The following is a 14,111-nucleotide window of genomic DNA, read 5'->3' on the forward strand; positions in this document are numbered from 1 at the left end:
GTTACAAGATACAGAGAAAGGGTGTGGAGCAAAGTTAAAACATGCTGGAGAAGGTATGGAGAGTCTGACATCCTCTTACACTGTTAGGGGGACTGTAAAATGGTGCAACCGCTGTGGAAAACTATTGTACTTTCTCAGAAGGTTGGAAATAGAAATATGGTATGGCCCAGCAATCTCTCTACTTGTTATGTGTCCTCAAGGAAAAAGACCTGTGACATGAATAGATATATGCAGAGTCAGAGAAAAAGAGGAAGACCAGTGAGATGGATTGGCAAAGTGGCAGCATCAATGGGTTCAAGCATGGCAACGATAGTGAGGTTGGCCCAGGATCGGGCAGTGTTTCGTTTTGCTGTGCATAAGGTCGCTATGAGTCGGTACCGACTCGATGGCACCTAACAACAACAACAACAACAACAACATGTTCATTGCTATTGTTCATTATTCACAATAGCAAAACAATGGAGACAGCCTAGATGCCCATTAGAAGAGGAATAGTTGAACGGGCTTTGTTACATACACACAATGGAAAATTGTGCAACATTGAAGAATAGCAATGAATCTGCAAACACCATATAACATAGAGCAACCTGTAGGGTATTAAGCTGAGTGAAATTATTCAGCCTCAAAGGGACAGATATTGCATGAGATCACTACTGTGAAAAGTCAAGAAAAGGGTTTCATGTTACAGTAAGCATTCTACTATGATGACCAATGGTGGGAAGGAAAAGTAAATTATTCACCGGCTAGTTACCATTTGTTAACTTGGGTGATGGGGAAAGCAGTTGAAAAGAAAAACAAGAAAAAAAGGAAATTTCTTACTTTCTTTTTTTGATGTAATGGAAGGGAAAAATATATACTTATTTTCTCATTAGGACAAACCATTGGGAACTTTCCTGCAAAAGAAATAAAAGGAAAGGTGATGAAAGAAGGTGGAAAAAGGAGAGCGAGAAAAATAAAAAAAGTTGGAACTGGATAGTGGTTTTGGTTGTGCAACATGGAAACAGTGGTTGATGTGGGTGAGCTGTACTTAGAAAAATGATTGAAATGGCAAATGTTTTGTTGTAGATAAATATTTGTTATTGTTAAGTGCTGCCAAGTCAGTTCCAACACATAAGACCCTGTATAGGGTTTCTGAGGAGCAATTGGTGAGCTAGAACCACTGATCTTGTGGTTCAAACCAACTTTGTAGTCCAGCAAATTAACCCACGATACCAAAAATAGACATGATCCCCAAACTCGTCTACTCTGAGATCAGAAGAATTAGATGTTGCTCTGGTGTGACACTGTAGAATAAGCACTGGACTGCTAACCACAAGACTGATGGTTCAAAACCACCAACTTCTCCTTGAAAACCCCTGTAGAGTCTCTAAGAGTCAGAACTGACTTGAAAGCACTTAACAAGAGCAACAACAACGGCTATCACAGTAGACCTTTCTGACTCGGTCACAACAGCTGGTCCCATACAGAATGGGGGAAAATGTGGAACAGAACTTATGCTCTTATTTTTAAAAGAAGCCAGACAAAATGGAGCAATAGATGGTAGAGGATTCCCAGAGACTTTCAACCAGAGACATTTCTTAGATCTAGAACCAAGCCTATATCTTGAGATCTTTTTTTTTTTTTTTAGCAAAATGGCAGCTTGGCTTTGTAGAGTATGCACAGGACTGCAAACCACTGGTCCATAGTTGAAGTTCACCAGTCACTCCTTGGGAGAAAGATGAAGCTTTCTACTCCTGCAAAGATTTAAAACTTCAGCAACACTATACAGTGTTGTTACGAGTCAGAACTGACTCGAAGTATTTAACAATAACAGAAAATAAAGGATGTTTTACATAAGATCAGGGCACTCCTTAAAAACCATCAGTATGAGACCAAAAGGTCAATTTCTCAAGTGCAAAGATATTTCGCTAAGGGGGCAAAGAAAGTAGGGTACTGGAGAGGGAACAGACTGAATGCAATGAAAGAGCATGTGGACACACTGTGCTTTATGTAACTAATGCCAGTGAGCAATTTGTGTGGAAATTGCTAAACGGGGACCTAGCTTGTTGTACAAACTTCCACAAAAAGCTCAACAAAATACTTCAATGGTGAAAGTATTTAGAGAACTGCTTAAGTAGCTTGAGCCCTGATAATATTAGCAAAAGTTGAGTGAAGTTGTATCCTCATGAGATTAATTGCTCTAACTCCTTATAAAGTTTTCAAAGGGAGTCTTTGAAATAATTAGTCCCTTGTGAGTCTGGCTTAGCCTGGGTTCTCTAGAGACACAAGACCAGTGAAGTATGCATACATTTATTTCACGGAAATGGCTCCCACAGTTGTGCAGGCTGGCATGTCCTGAATCCACAGTCCAGGCATGGGATTGGGATGCTCCTGACTCATGTGTCTTCAGCTGACAAGACCGAGCCTGGAAACAACAGCCAGGATGAAGACATCAGAAAAAGGATAGCTATAAGTAGGCCATAAATAGAACAAGGCAGCTAGGAGGTCACCTTAGGAGCCAGTTCCATTGACACTGTCATCCCTCACAAATTGCAGCAGGGAATTGGAGGGAAAGGAGTGTTAGAAGTTGGGGGACATCTGTCCTGGTGAGGTAGACTCACAGTGTCTTTCTCTTGCTGGGCAGAAGTCCCAGTGTACGGGATGCCATGTGAGAGACTCAAGGTGGTGTTCATGAACCAGGAAGGGCCAGTCTACTGGATGGAACCTTTGTGACTTAGCAGCATCAGGACTAACTCTCCTAATGGGAGAGTGGTGAGCTGACACAGAGATTCAGGATGGAAGGGACTTTGGAAGTTATCACTATCGTAGACTCCTTCTATAATGTTAGTACTTAGTGGGCATGGAAACATGGCAGGATTCTCTGCAGTACATAGGGATGAGCAGCACACAGCTTTGGGAGGAAGTTCTTATTGTCCAGTGGTTCATCTGTCTGTGCACCTTACTAAAAACACATCATGTTCACCTAGCCTAACTAGAGGCCTTGTGGGTGACTTTCATATATCTACCAATTTGATCTTTGATTTTTTTTTTTAAGGTCTTTATTGTGGATTGAGTGAAAGTTTACAGGGTCAATCTTTGATTTTTATGTAAAATATTATCAATAACCGCAACATGGGACCCTAATCTCCCTACATTTAGGGTTCACCATCTTGATGTACAATAGCTTTAATTCGTTCCTTTGTTTTCTTCTAGGATCTTTATAGTTGGTCCTTAAATTTTGGTCTTTGGTCCATTTTGAGTTAATTTTTAAGCATAAGGGCCCATCTTTTTTTTATATGTAGAAATCCTATGTTCCAGTACCATTTGTTGAAGATTCTAGTCTTTCACCATTGAATGGTTTTGGCATCTTTATAAAAAACTAATTGACCAGGGATGTTTGGATTCATTTCTGGATACTCAATTCTATTGCATTGGTCTGTATGTGTTTTTTTCTGGTAGTACCTTACTGTTGTGGTAATTGTAGCTTTGGATTTAGTTTTGAAATCTGAAAATGTAGTTCTCTATGTTTGTTAATATTATTTTGAATATCTGGGACCTCTTATAGTTTCATATGAATTTGAGAATTGGCTTACAAATTTCTGCAAAAAAAGGCTATTAGAGTCCAGGAACAGAGGACCTTAGGACCATCAAGGGAGAAGAGCATGAGTGGAATGTGGGACCTTATTCAGAGAAGCAGCAACACCAGAGATGGAGGCAGAGATGAGGACATGGAGAGAGGGACCAGCTGAGAAATCTATACTTATGGAAAGAGAAAGGCTGTGTGCTGGTGGCCACGAGGCAGGCTTATAGAATGTGACCCTTGGTTGTTTAAATGATTATATATTCCTGAGTGTTTTGGTGAACATGCTGGCCCCCATCCCTCAACAAAACAAAATAGCAGTAATAGAAGCAAATATTGTTGAATGATGATGCATGGAGGAGATTGTAATCATTACAATGAAACAATGAGCATAAAACTGATGTTCTTCCATGTAAATTATTGTCCAGTTCACAATAAAAATGTTAAAACAAAAAAAAAGGCCATCGGAATTTGATAGGGATTGTATCAAATCTATAGCTTGCTTTAGGTAATATTGCCATCTGAGGAATATGACATTTTCCAGTTCATGAATTTGAGTCATCTTTCCATTTGTTTAGGTCTCCTTTGGTTTCTTCCAGCAACATTTTGCAGTATTCTGTGTACACATTCAAGTCTTTAGCTAAATTTAACCTACTTGTTTAAATTTATTCCTTGGTATTTTGTGCTTTTGGTTGTTATTATAAATGATGTTTTCTTAATTTCTTTTTAGATTTATCATTACTTGTGTATAGAAAAGGAGACCTAGTAGTATAGTGAGTCAGCAGTTCGAGTCCACCAGGAACCTCATGGAAGAAAGATGAGACTTTCTGCTCTTATAAGATTTATAGCATCAGAAATCCTATACAGAGTCACTATTAGTTGAAATAGACTCCACGGTCCACCACCACCACCACTAGTGTATAGATGGCCTGGTATGGTGCTGTACGATAATCACAAAGTTGGTAGTTCAAATCCACCAACTTCTCCTCAGAAACCCTACATGTGAGTTGGAACCAACTCGACATCACTTCACAACAACAACAGTGTGTAAAAAGACAACAGATTTATCAGTGTCAATCTTACATCTGGCAACATTGCTGAATTTATTAGCAAAATGAGTTTCATTTTAAGAGGTACAATGTGGTCAAGAACCAATGGCATTGAAGGAAGCCGTGCAAACTGCATTGAAGGTATTGGTGAAAAACAAGACTCCAGGAATTAGCAGAATACAAACAGAAATCTTTCAACAAACTGAGGTAACTGTCACTTGTCTATGTTAAGAAATTTGATTACTTGGCCAACCTATTGGAAGAGATCCATGTTTGTGTCCATTTCAAAGAAACATGATCCAATGCAATGTGGAAATCATCAAACAATATCATTAATATCACATGCAAATAAAGATTTGGTGAAGATAATTTAAAAAATGGTTACATCCACAGGCAACTGCCGTAAATTCAAACTAGATTCAGAAAAGGACATGGAATGAAGGGTAATATTGCTGACATTGGATGGATCTTGGCTGAAAATCCCAGAAAGAGTTTGCTTGTGTTTTATTGACCATACAAAGGCGTTTGACTGTGTAGATCATAAAATGTTATTAGTAACAATGTGAAAAATGGGTATTTCAGAGCACTTAATTGTGTTCATGGGAACATTGAACATAGACCAAGAAGCAATCTTTTAAACAGATAGTGAATTCTTTAAAATCAGGAGATTTTAAAGAGTGCATGAGGGTTGTATTCTTTCACTATGCTTATTCAGTCTTTATGCTGAGCACTGAGCTCCGGTAGTGTAGTGGTTGCGAATCGGGCTGTGAGCCGCAAGGTCAGCAGTTGTTGATGACTATTCCTCCAATCCTTTGCCATATACTCCATATAGTCTAGTTTCTCAGATTATTTGCTCAGTATTGTTGTTGTTGTTGTTATGTGCCGTGGAGTCGGTTCCGACTCATAGCAACCCTGCACAGGGTTTCTGAGGTTGTAAATCTTTACGGGAGCAGAAAACCTCACCTCTCTCCTGCGGAACAGCTGGTAGTTTCGAACTGCTGACCCTGAGGTTCGCAGCCCGATTCGTAACCACTATGCTACCAGAGTTAGTTTCAATAGCATCTGAAAACTCTGTCCTTCCCCCTTTATGTTGCTGTAACCACACTGCATCTTATACATCATGTGCCCAGTAACATAGATTTGTAATTAATCTTTTATTCACCTGCCTTTTAAATAATGTAGGAGAAAATGAAGTTACAATAAAAATTGCTCTTGCATATATATATTATCTAGTGATCCTTACCAGTATTTTTAATTTATTCATATGAAGAGGACTTTGAGTTACTGTCTAGTGTTGTTTCAGTTTTCAAATGAAAGTTTTAAAATATGAAACTGGTTTTAAAATCATTTTCTAGTGTACAATTCAGTGACATTAATTACATTCACAATGTTGCACATATAGCACCATTTCTTATTTCCCAAGGTTTTACCTCACTCAAACAGAACCTCAGTGCTTCTTAAGCAATAACCACTAATTTGTAATGGAAACGATAGAAAAGCAGACTTTAGAGTGGAATACTCACTGAAAACTGGATGGATTGATGCATTTATCCACCACACTGGATACTAAAGCTACTGAGTGAAAGTTGGATGAAGAAGATAGTTAATATGTTAAAAGTACATTCTTACAAATTGCTTATTAGTTGTACAGGAAAAAATAGTGATTTTGGAGTGTCAAATTCTGGTAGCTGCCACCCAAAACAATAGATGTTAGAAAGCATTACCAGCAATGTAGCAAACCAATTGATGTGCATTTTGATATCACACGGTCACTCCTTCACAGTATCTGCCAGATAAGTTTCTCCTGTATCTAATTTTAAGGTCACTTTACACAAACCCACACAGAGAAGCTGTGTACAAAACAGCTGTCATGCTTGTCAAAATGCTGAGTTCTAGAAAGGCGGAAGAAGTCTTTCTGGGCTAAAGAAGGCTCAAGGGGTATGGTAACTGACTGCATTTCAGAATCCCATATTAACCCTAGACTTAAGGGGAGAGATGCCCATACGGACCTTAGAACACTTCACTATGTAGGACCATCAGTGGACTGGGAACCACAAAGCTGGCAGTTCAAACCCACCAGCTTCTCATTGGAAACCCTAAACAGGATCACAAAGAGTAGGAACCAACTCAACTGCGCTTAACCACAACACCCACAATTAATGTGACATATAAAAATGTCCTATTTCTGTATAGATAAGTGTTTAGGTTTATAGGCATATGTTATAAAAAGTATATGTTATATACTGCATAAAATTCTACTCTGTCCCACAGGTGACAGAGCACAACTACCCCATAGTGTTTCCAAGGTTGTAAATCTTCACAGAAGCAACTTCTTTCTCCCACAAAGTGGCTGGTGGATTCGAACCACCAGGATTTCAATTATCAACAGAGCACTTAACCAATGCTTCATCAGGGTTTCTTATAAAAGATGAAAAGGTTGAAGAACAATAATGTATTTTTTCCATCTCATGAAGCTAGAAAAAGAACAGCAAATTTGACCCAAAGCAAATTGAATTACGAGCCCTGGTGTGGCTCAGTGGGTTAATGCGATGGACTAGAAAGTTGGTATGAACTGCAAAGTTGGCGGTTCAAAATCATCAGTCACTCTTCAGAAACCCTTGCAGGGTTGCTATGGATTGGAATCAACTCGATAGCACGTAACAACAACAACAAATAGAATTATGGAAGTAACTAAGGTATGAGCACAAATTCTATGGTGGTGGTGGTGGTGTGTCTTGGAGTTGGTTCCAACTCATAGCGACCCTGCATAGGGTTTCCTAGGCTGTAAATCTTTACAGGAGCAGAAAATCTCATCTTTCTCTCACAGAACTGCTGGGAGAAACTGCTGACCATGTGATTAGAAGCTCAATTTGTAACCACTAAGCTACCAGAGCTCCTTATTCAGTATTATACCTCTCCCTTTATGTTGTTATTATCACAAATTACACCTCTATGCATGTGCACACACTAACATACATTTATAGTTATTGTTTTATGCAGTTGTCTTATAAATAATTTAGACAAAGTAGATATAACAAAAATACAATTATACTTACTTTTGCATTTCTGTATGTAGTTACCTTTATAGGGAGTCCTGGTGTGGTGCTGTGGGTTAATGCGCTAGACTGCAAAGTCATTTGAACCACAAGGTTGGTGGTTCAAGCTCACCAGTTGCCCCTCAGAAACACTATACAGGGTTGTTATAAGTCGGAACTGACTGGATGGCCCTTAACAACAACAACAATAACAAATTTTTACTAGTGTTCTTTATTTCTCCATATGGATATGATTCAGATTATTGTCTAGTGTTCTTATTTTTTAAAAATGTAGCAATTCCAAGAGGCTTCAGAAAGTTCAGGGAAAAATGGAATGAAAAGATAATCACTTCTCCACCAGAGATCCTTGTTGTTGTTAGGTGCCATCAAGTCGTTACCAATCCATAGTGACCTTAGGCACAGCAGAAGGAAACACTGCCTGATCCTGGGCCAACCTCACTACTGTTGCCACAGTAGTGATGGCATCCATCGATGCTGCCACTTGGCAAATCCATCTCGCTGGGGGTCTTCCTCTTTTTCTCTGACCCTCCACCCTACCGAACATGATATCTTTCTCCAGTGACTGGTCACTCCTGACAATATGCCGAAGTATGAGAAACGAAGTTTGGACATCTTGGCCTCCAAGGAGCACTCTGGCTGCACTTCTTCCAAAACTATTGTTTTTTTTGACAGCCCGTGGCACTTTCAATATGCTCCTCCAACACCATAACTCAAAAGCATCAATTCTTCTACTGTCTTCCTTATTCACTGTCCAGCTTTTACATGCATATGAGGTTATTGAAAATACCATGGCTTGGGTCAGGCACGCCTTAGTCCTGAAGCTGGCATCTTTGCTCTTGAACACTCTAAAAAGGTCTTGTGCAGCAGATTTGCCTAATGCAATATGTCGTTAGATTTCTTGACTGCTGCTTCCATGAGTGTTGATAGTTGATCCAAGAAGACTGAAGTCCTTGACAACTTCAATCATTTCTCAATTGATAAGAATGCTGTTTATTGGTCCAGTGGTGAGGATTTTTTTTTTTTTTCTTTACACTGAGATGTAATCCATACTGAAGGCTGTGCTCTTTGATTTTCATCATTAAATGTTTTAAGTCATCTTCACTTTCAGCAAGCAAAGTTGTATCATATGCATATTGAATGATGCAGAAAGCATCAAGAGAAGATGAAAGGAATACACAGAGTCTACCAAAAGGAAATGGTTAATGTTCAACCATTTCAAGAGGTAGCATATGATCAAGAGCCAATATGCTTTAGGAAGTCCAAGGTGCATTGAAGGAATTGGCAAAGAACAAGGCACCAGGAATTGATGGAATCAAAATTGAAATCTTTCAAGAAAGTGAGGTGGCACAGGAGGCACTCACTCATCTCTGCCAAGAAATTTGGAAGACAACTATCTGGATGACTGATTGGAAGAGATCTGTATTTGTGCCCATTCCATAGAGAGGTGACCCAACAGAATGCAGAAGTCATTAGACAATCTCTTTGATATCCCATGCGTGTAAAGTTTTGCTAAAGGTAATACAGAAACAGCTACAATCATACATTGAAAGAGAACCTCCAGAGGTTCAAGCTGGATTCAGAAGAGCCTGTGAAGTGAGGGATATCATTGTTGATGTCCGATGGATCTTAGCTGAAAGCAAAGAATATCAGAAAGATGTTTACCTGTGTTTTATTGACTACTCAAAGGCTTTTGATTGTGTGGATCATGACAAGCTGTGGACAACACTGAAAAGTATGAGTATTCCAGAACACTTAATTGTGCTCATGAGGAATCTGTACCTGGCCCAAGAGGCAGTTGTTCAAACAGAACATGGGAACACTGAATGGTTTAAAATGAAAAAGGTGTGTGACAAGGTTGTATTCTTTCACCATACTTATTCAACCTGTATGCTGAGCAAATAATCCGAGTAGCTGGGTTATATGAAGAAAGTTGTGGCATCAGGATTGGTGGAAGACTCATTAACCAGAGATCCTTAGATAAGATGAAAAAGTTGAAAAAGAAATAATGTATATTTTCCATCTCAAGAAGCTGGAGAAAAGATTGAAGTTGTCAAGGACTTCATTCTTCTTGGATCAACTATCAACACTCATGGAAGCAGCAGTTTAGAAATCAAACGATGTGTTGCATTAGGCAAATATGCTGCACATGACCTTTTTAAAGTGTCGAAGAGCAAAGATGTCAGTTTGAGGACTAAGGTGCGCCTGACCCAAACTATGGTATTTTCAATAACCTCATATGCATGTGAAAGCTGGACAGTGAATAAGGAAGACGGTAGAAGAATTGATGTTTTTGAGTTATGGTGTTGGAGGAGAGATTATTGAAAGTACCATGGGATGCTAAAAGAACCAACAGATCTGTGTCAGAAGAAGTGCAGCCAGAGTGCTCCTTGGAGGCCAAGATGGCCAAACTTCATCTCTCATACTTCGGACATAGTATTCGGAGGGACCAGTCACTGGAGAAAGATATCATGTTTGGTAAAGTGGGGGATCAGAGAAAAAGAGGAAGACACCCAGCGAGATGGATTGGCAAAGTGGCAACATCAATGGGCTCAATCGTGGCAATAATTGTGAGGTAAGACCAGGACTTGGCAGTGTTTCGTTCTGTTGTACATAGGGTCGCTATGAGTCAGTACCGGCTGATGGCACCTAATAACAACAACAGGCTGGAAAAAGAACAGCAAATTTAACAAAACTTAGAATTATGGAAGTAATTAAGGTGAGAGCATATGTCAATGAGACACAAATAATTAGAGTTTTCTCTGTGGGTTAATGTGCTGGACAGCAAGGTTGGCAGTTCAAGCTCACCAGCTGCTCCTGGGAAGCCCTACTCATAGGGTTGCTATGAGTCAGAACTGACTCAATGGCACTTAGCAACAACAAGACAAGGAATAGAATCAAACAAGTGAGTTAAAATGATGCAACTTTGAAAAGATTAATAAAATTGATAAATCCCTAGTATCCGTGGGGAAAGAGACAGACAGAGAGAGAGAGAGAGAGAGAGAGAGAGAGAGAGAGAATATAAATGATCAGTATCAGAAGTAGAAACAGGGCTTATCATAATGTATACAATTAAAAGTATAACAATGGATAGATGAACAAATTTATGCTAAAAATTTTGAAAATTAGATGAATTAGGCATTCCAATTGAAAAATATATTTATCAAAGCAACTACAAACTGAAGTGGACATTCTTAATAGTCCTATGTACATGAAAGCCATTAAATTAATTAATTCAAAATAGAGTTAATTATAACTGGACTGTTAACTGCAAGGTTGGTGACTCACCAACCCACCAGCTGTTCCTCAGAAACATACAGTGTTGTGAGTCAGAACCCACTTTGAAATTTCCTTGTTCTCTAAATTTCACAAGGAGCAAGAGCACAAACTCAATGTTGGGGAACTACTCAAGTGCAACTGAATTTTATCTCCTTGGCTTCCTTGGCTCCCAAGAACTACGTTATATCCTTTTTGTCACCTTCTTGCTTTTCTATTCAGTGACAGTAATGGGAAACTCAGTTATCATCACGATTGTCTGTGTTAATAAGTGTCTGCAGTCTCTCATGTATTTCTTCCTTGGTCACCTCTCTGTCCTGGAGATTCTGATCATGACCATTATTGTTCCCATGATGCTCTGGGGACTGCTGCTTCCTGGGATGCTGAGATTATCATGATCTGCCTGTATGGCTCAGCTCTAGTTGTACCTTGACATAGGGACCTCAGAATTTACATTACTGGCAGCAATGGCTGTGGACCATTATGTGGCTGTCTATTGCTGGAAGCGGTTGAATGTAGAGAATGACTTCACTTCTGCTGCTTGACACAGTTCCGGCAGATGGAAAGGTCATCATACAAGACAGATGGCTCTCAGAAGTCGCTTTCTATCTTCTCTTTAGGGAAATCTTGAATTTGCTTGTAAAAATATATAATATGGCCATATTCACAGCCTTTCACTATGAGTTCTACAAACCTTAGGAAAAACTGGCTTAGCAACAATTGCTGTCAGCTTCGGTGGATTGAATACAAGGAGAATTGTGTAAATTACTCCCTTTCATAGAAAGCTTAAGCAACTGCATTTATGAAACCACAGATTGTTGTTGTTGTTATTGAGTGCCATCGAGTCGGGTCCGACCCATAGCGACCCTGTACAGGGTTTCCGAGGGTGTAAATCTTTACGGGAGTAGAAAGCCTCATCTTTCTCCCGCGGAGCGGCTGGTAGTTTTGAACCGCTGACCTTAAGGTTCGCAGTCCGATTCGTAACCACTATGCCACAGAAGCAGATAGCAAACTAAAGTCAAGCTGACCGACCCCTATAGACCTCACCACAATCAGTCACCAGCCAGAATTCACAAACCCCTACATACAAGCACCTGTGTAAATAAGCAGAAAATAATGAACTTAAGTGAAGGTTAGTTTTGACTTGATAATCTACATTTCCTGCAGCAATTAGCCAGGTTGGGCTTTATGCCACATAGCTTCCAAGCAATTTAATGAATACTTCAGAAAAATAAATAAGTAGATGTTAGTAATACTTTTTATTATGAAAATAATAGTACATTATGTAGGATAGAAGGTTGATAATTAGTAGGAATAAGACAGTGCAAGCATTGATGATTAGTAGAAACTTATGTTACTTAGAAAATATAATCAGGGGTCTGATAAGTAGAAATGATTTGTGTAAAGTTTGACTTAATCTTTTAGTGGAAACAAGAAGAAACAGTGTATCACATACTGGGAAAGGAGATGAAAGTCAGTTTGAACATTACAGAAATATTTTTGTCAAAGTTGTCTAATGACCAGGTGCAAGAATGTTGTGATTAACTGTGTAATAATTCAAGAAAAGATCAAAGTGTCAATTCATTATGTACTGTGTAGTTTTAAGTATAAAAATAAAGACTTGCTGAGCCGGGCCAGAACAACAAGCTGGACAGCAGGAGGACTGAGAAAGCCATTCATTCATTTCTCCGCCGACTCTGCATCTCCTCTCGTGTCCCACGACCCCCCGTGGAGAGCTGGTCTCCCGCAGTCTATAATCCTTTGAGGTACAACATTATCATGAACAGTCGCACCTGCACCTGGGTGGTGTCTTGGGTGTTTGGGCTCCTATTTCAGATCTGGCCAGTCTATATGCCATATTTCAGTTGACCTTTTGCAAATCCGACGTGATGAACACTTTTTTCTGTGACAGAGGGCAATTGCTCAAACTATCTTGTGACAACACTCTATTCACAGAGTTCATCCTCTTCTTAATGGCTGTTTTCATCATCGTTGGCGCTTTGAGCTCCTACACCTACATCATCTCCACCATCCTCAAGATCTCCTGAGCCTCTCGCCGGAGGAAAGCCTGTGTTCCCCACTTCACCTATGTCATCATAGAGTATGGCAGCTGCCTGTTCCTGTACGTGAAACCCAAGCAAACTCAGGTATCTGACCACAACAGGGTTGTGTCCCTGATGGTTGCCGTGGTGACCCCTTTTCTCAACCCCTTTCATCTTCACCCTCCAGAATGACAAAGTCATAGAAGCCCTGTGGGATCTGGGATCAGGTGAAACACTGCTGCCACTTATTCAGGAAGTAGCCCTGCCTTAAGGCAGTTGTATGAAGGAAAACAGTTGTGAATTCTAGGACAATCTGGAAAGTACTTGCTTGCCTTTGAGCTACAGCAAAACCATGGTGGTCATCTAATAGTCTGTGTGCAACAAAAGACTTAAGCCTTACTGGCCATGGTGTGTAATGCGAATGATTGTTACACAAAAATTCACGTTATTCTTTCTTTATTTATTCAGGTATGTGTATTTGAGAATAAGTCAAAAAGTGCTGTCACAAAATCATGGAAATCTTTATTAAACAAAAATACCAAACATGAAGGTATTGTTTTTAGAAATATTACCTATTTAGGTTTATACACTTCTGAAGGTAGTATTTCTGTCTCTCTGGCATTGTAGGATAAGCACGGGACTGCTAATGTCAAGATCAATGTTCAAACCTACTAACTACTCCTTGGAATCCCTATACAAGGTCGCTGTGAGTCAGAACAAACTTGACAGCATTTAACAACAACAGAAAAAACAGCAATCCTTCCCCGAAGAATTCTGCAATCTGCTATTTACAACAGTTTTGGCATCCTTGGGGGGCTCAAACTGTATTCCTTTTCAGTGTTCTTTGAGTTTGGGGAACAAACACTAGTTGGAAGGGACAATATCAGGGCTATAGATTGACGGAGGAGTCCTGGTGTGGAGTGGTAGGACAAGCACGAGACAGTTAATCGGTAAGTCAGCTGTTCAAACCCACCAGCTACTCCTCAGAAACCCAGTGCAGGGTTGTTATCAATTGAAACTGACTTACTAGCATTTCACAACATCAACGGGATGCATGAGATAAGATGTCTCAAGGAAATTCTCTCAGAACGACTCTTTCTACTCTTGAAGAATATGCAGCTGCGTTGTCGTG

At 39.6% G+C, this 14,111-nt stretch overlaps 1 pseudogene; it reads left to right on the forward strand.

Annotated features, from left to right (window-relative positions):
• The first annotated feature begins 11,053 nt into the window (after positions 1 to 11,053).
• LOC102838942 lies at positions 11,054 to 13,250 on the forward strand (annotated as a pseudogene).
• Positions 13,251 to 14,111: the final 861 nt, after the last annotated feature.

The sequence above is a fragment of the Chrysochloris asiatica genome, unplaced genomic scaffold (genome assembly GCF_000296735.1).
Source record: "Chrysochloris asiatica unplaced genomic scaffold, ChrAsi1.0 scaffold00041, whole genome shotgun sequence".
NCBI classification, from domain to species: Eukaryota; Metazoa; Chordata; class Mammalia; order Afrosoricida; family Chrysochloridae; genus Chrysochloris; species Chrysochloris asiatica.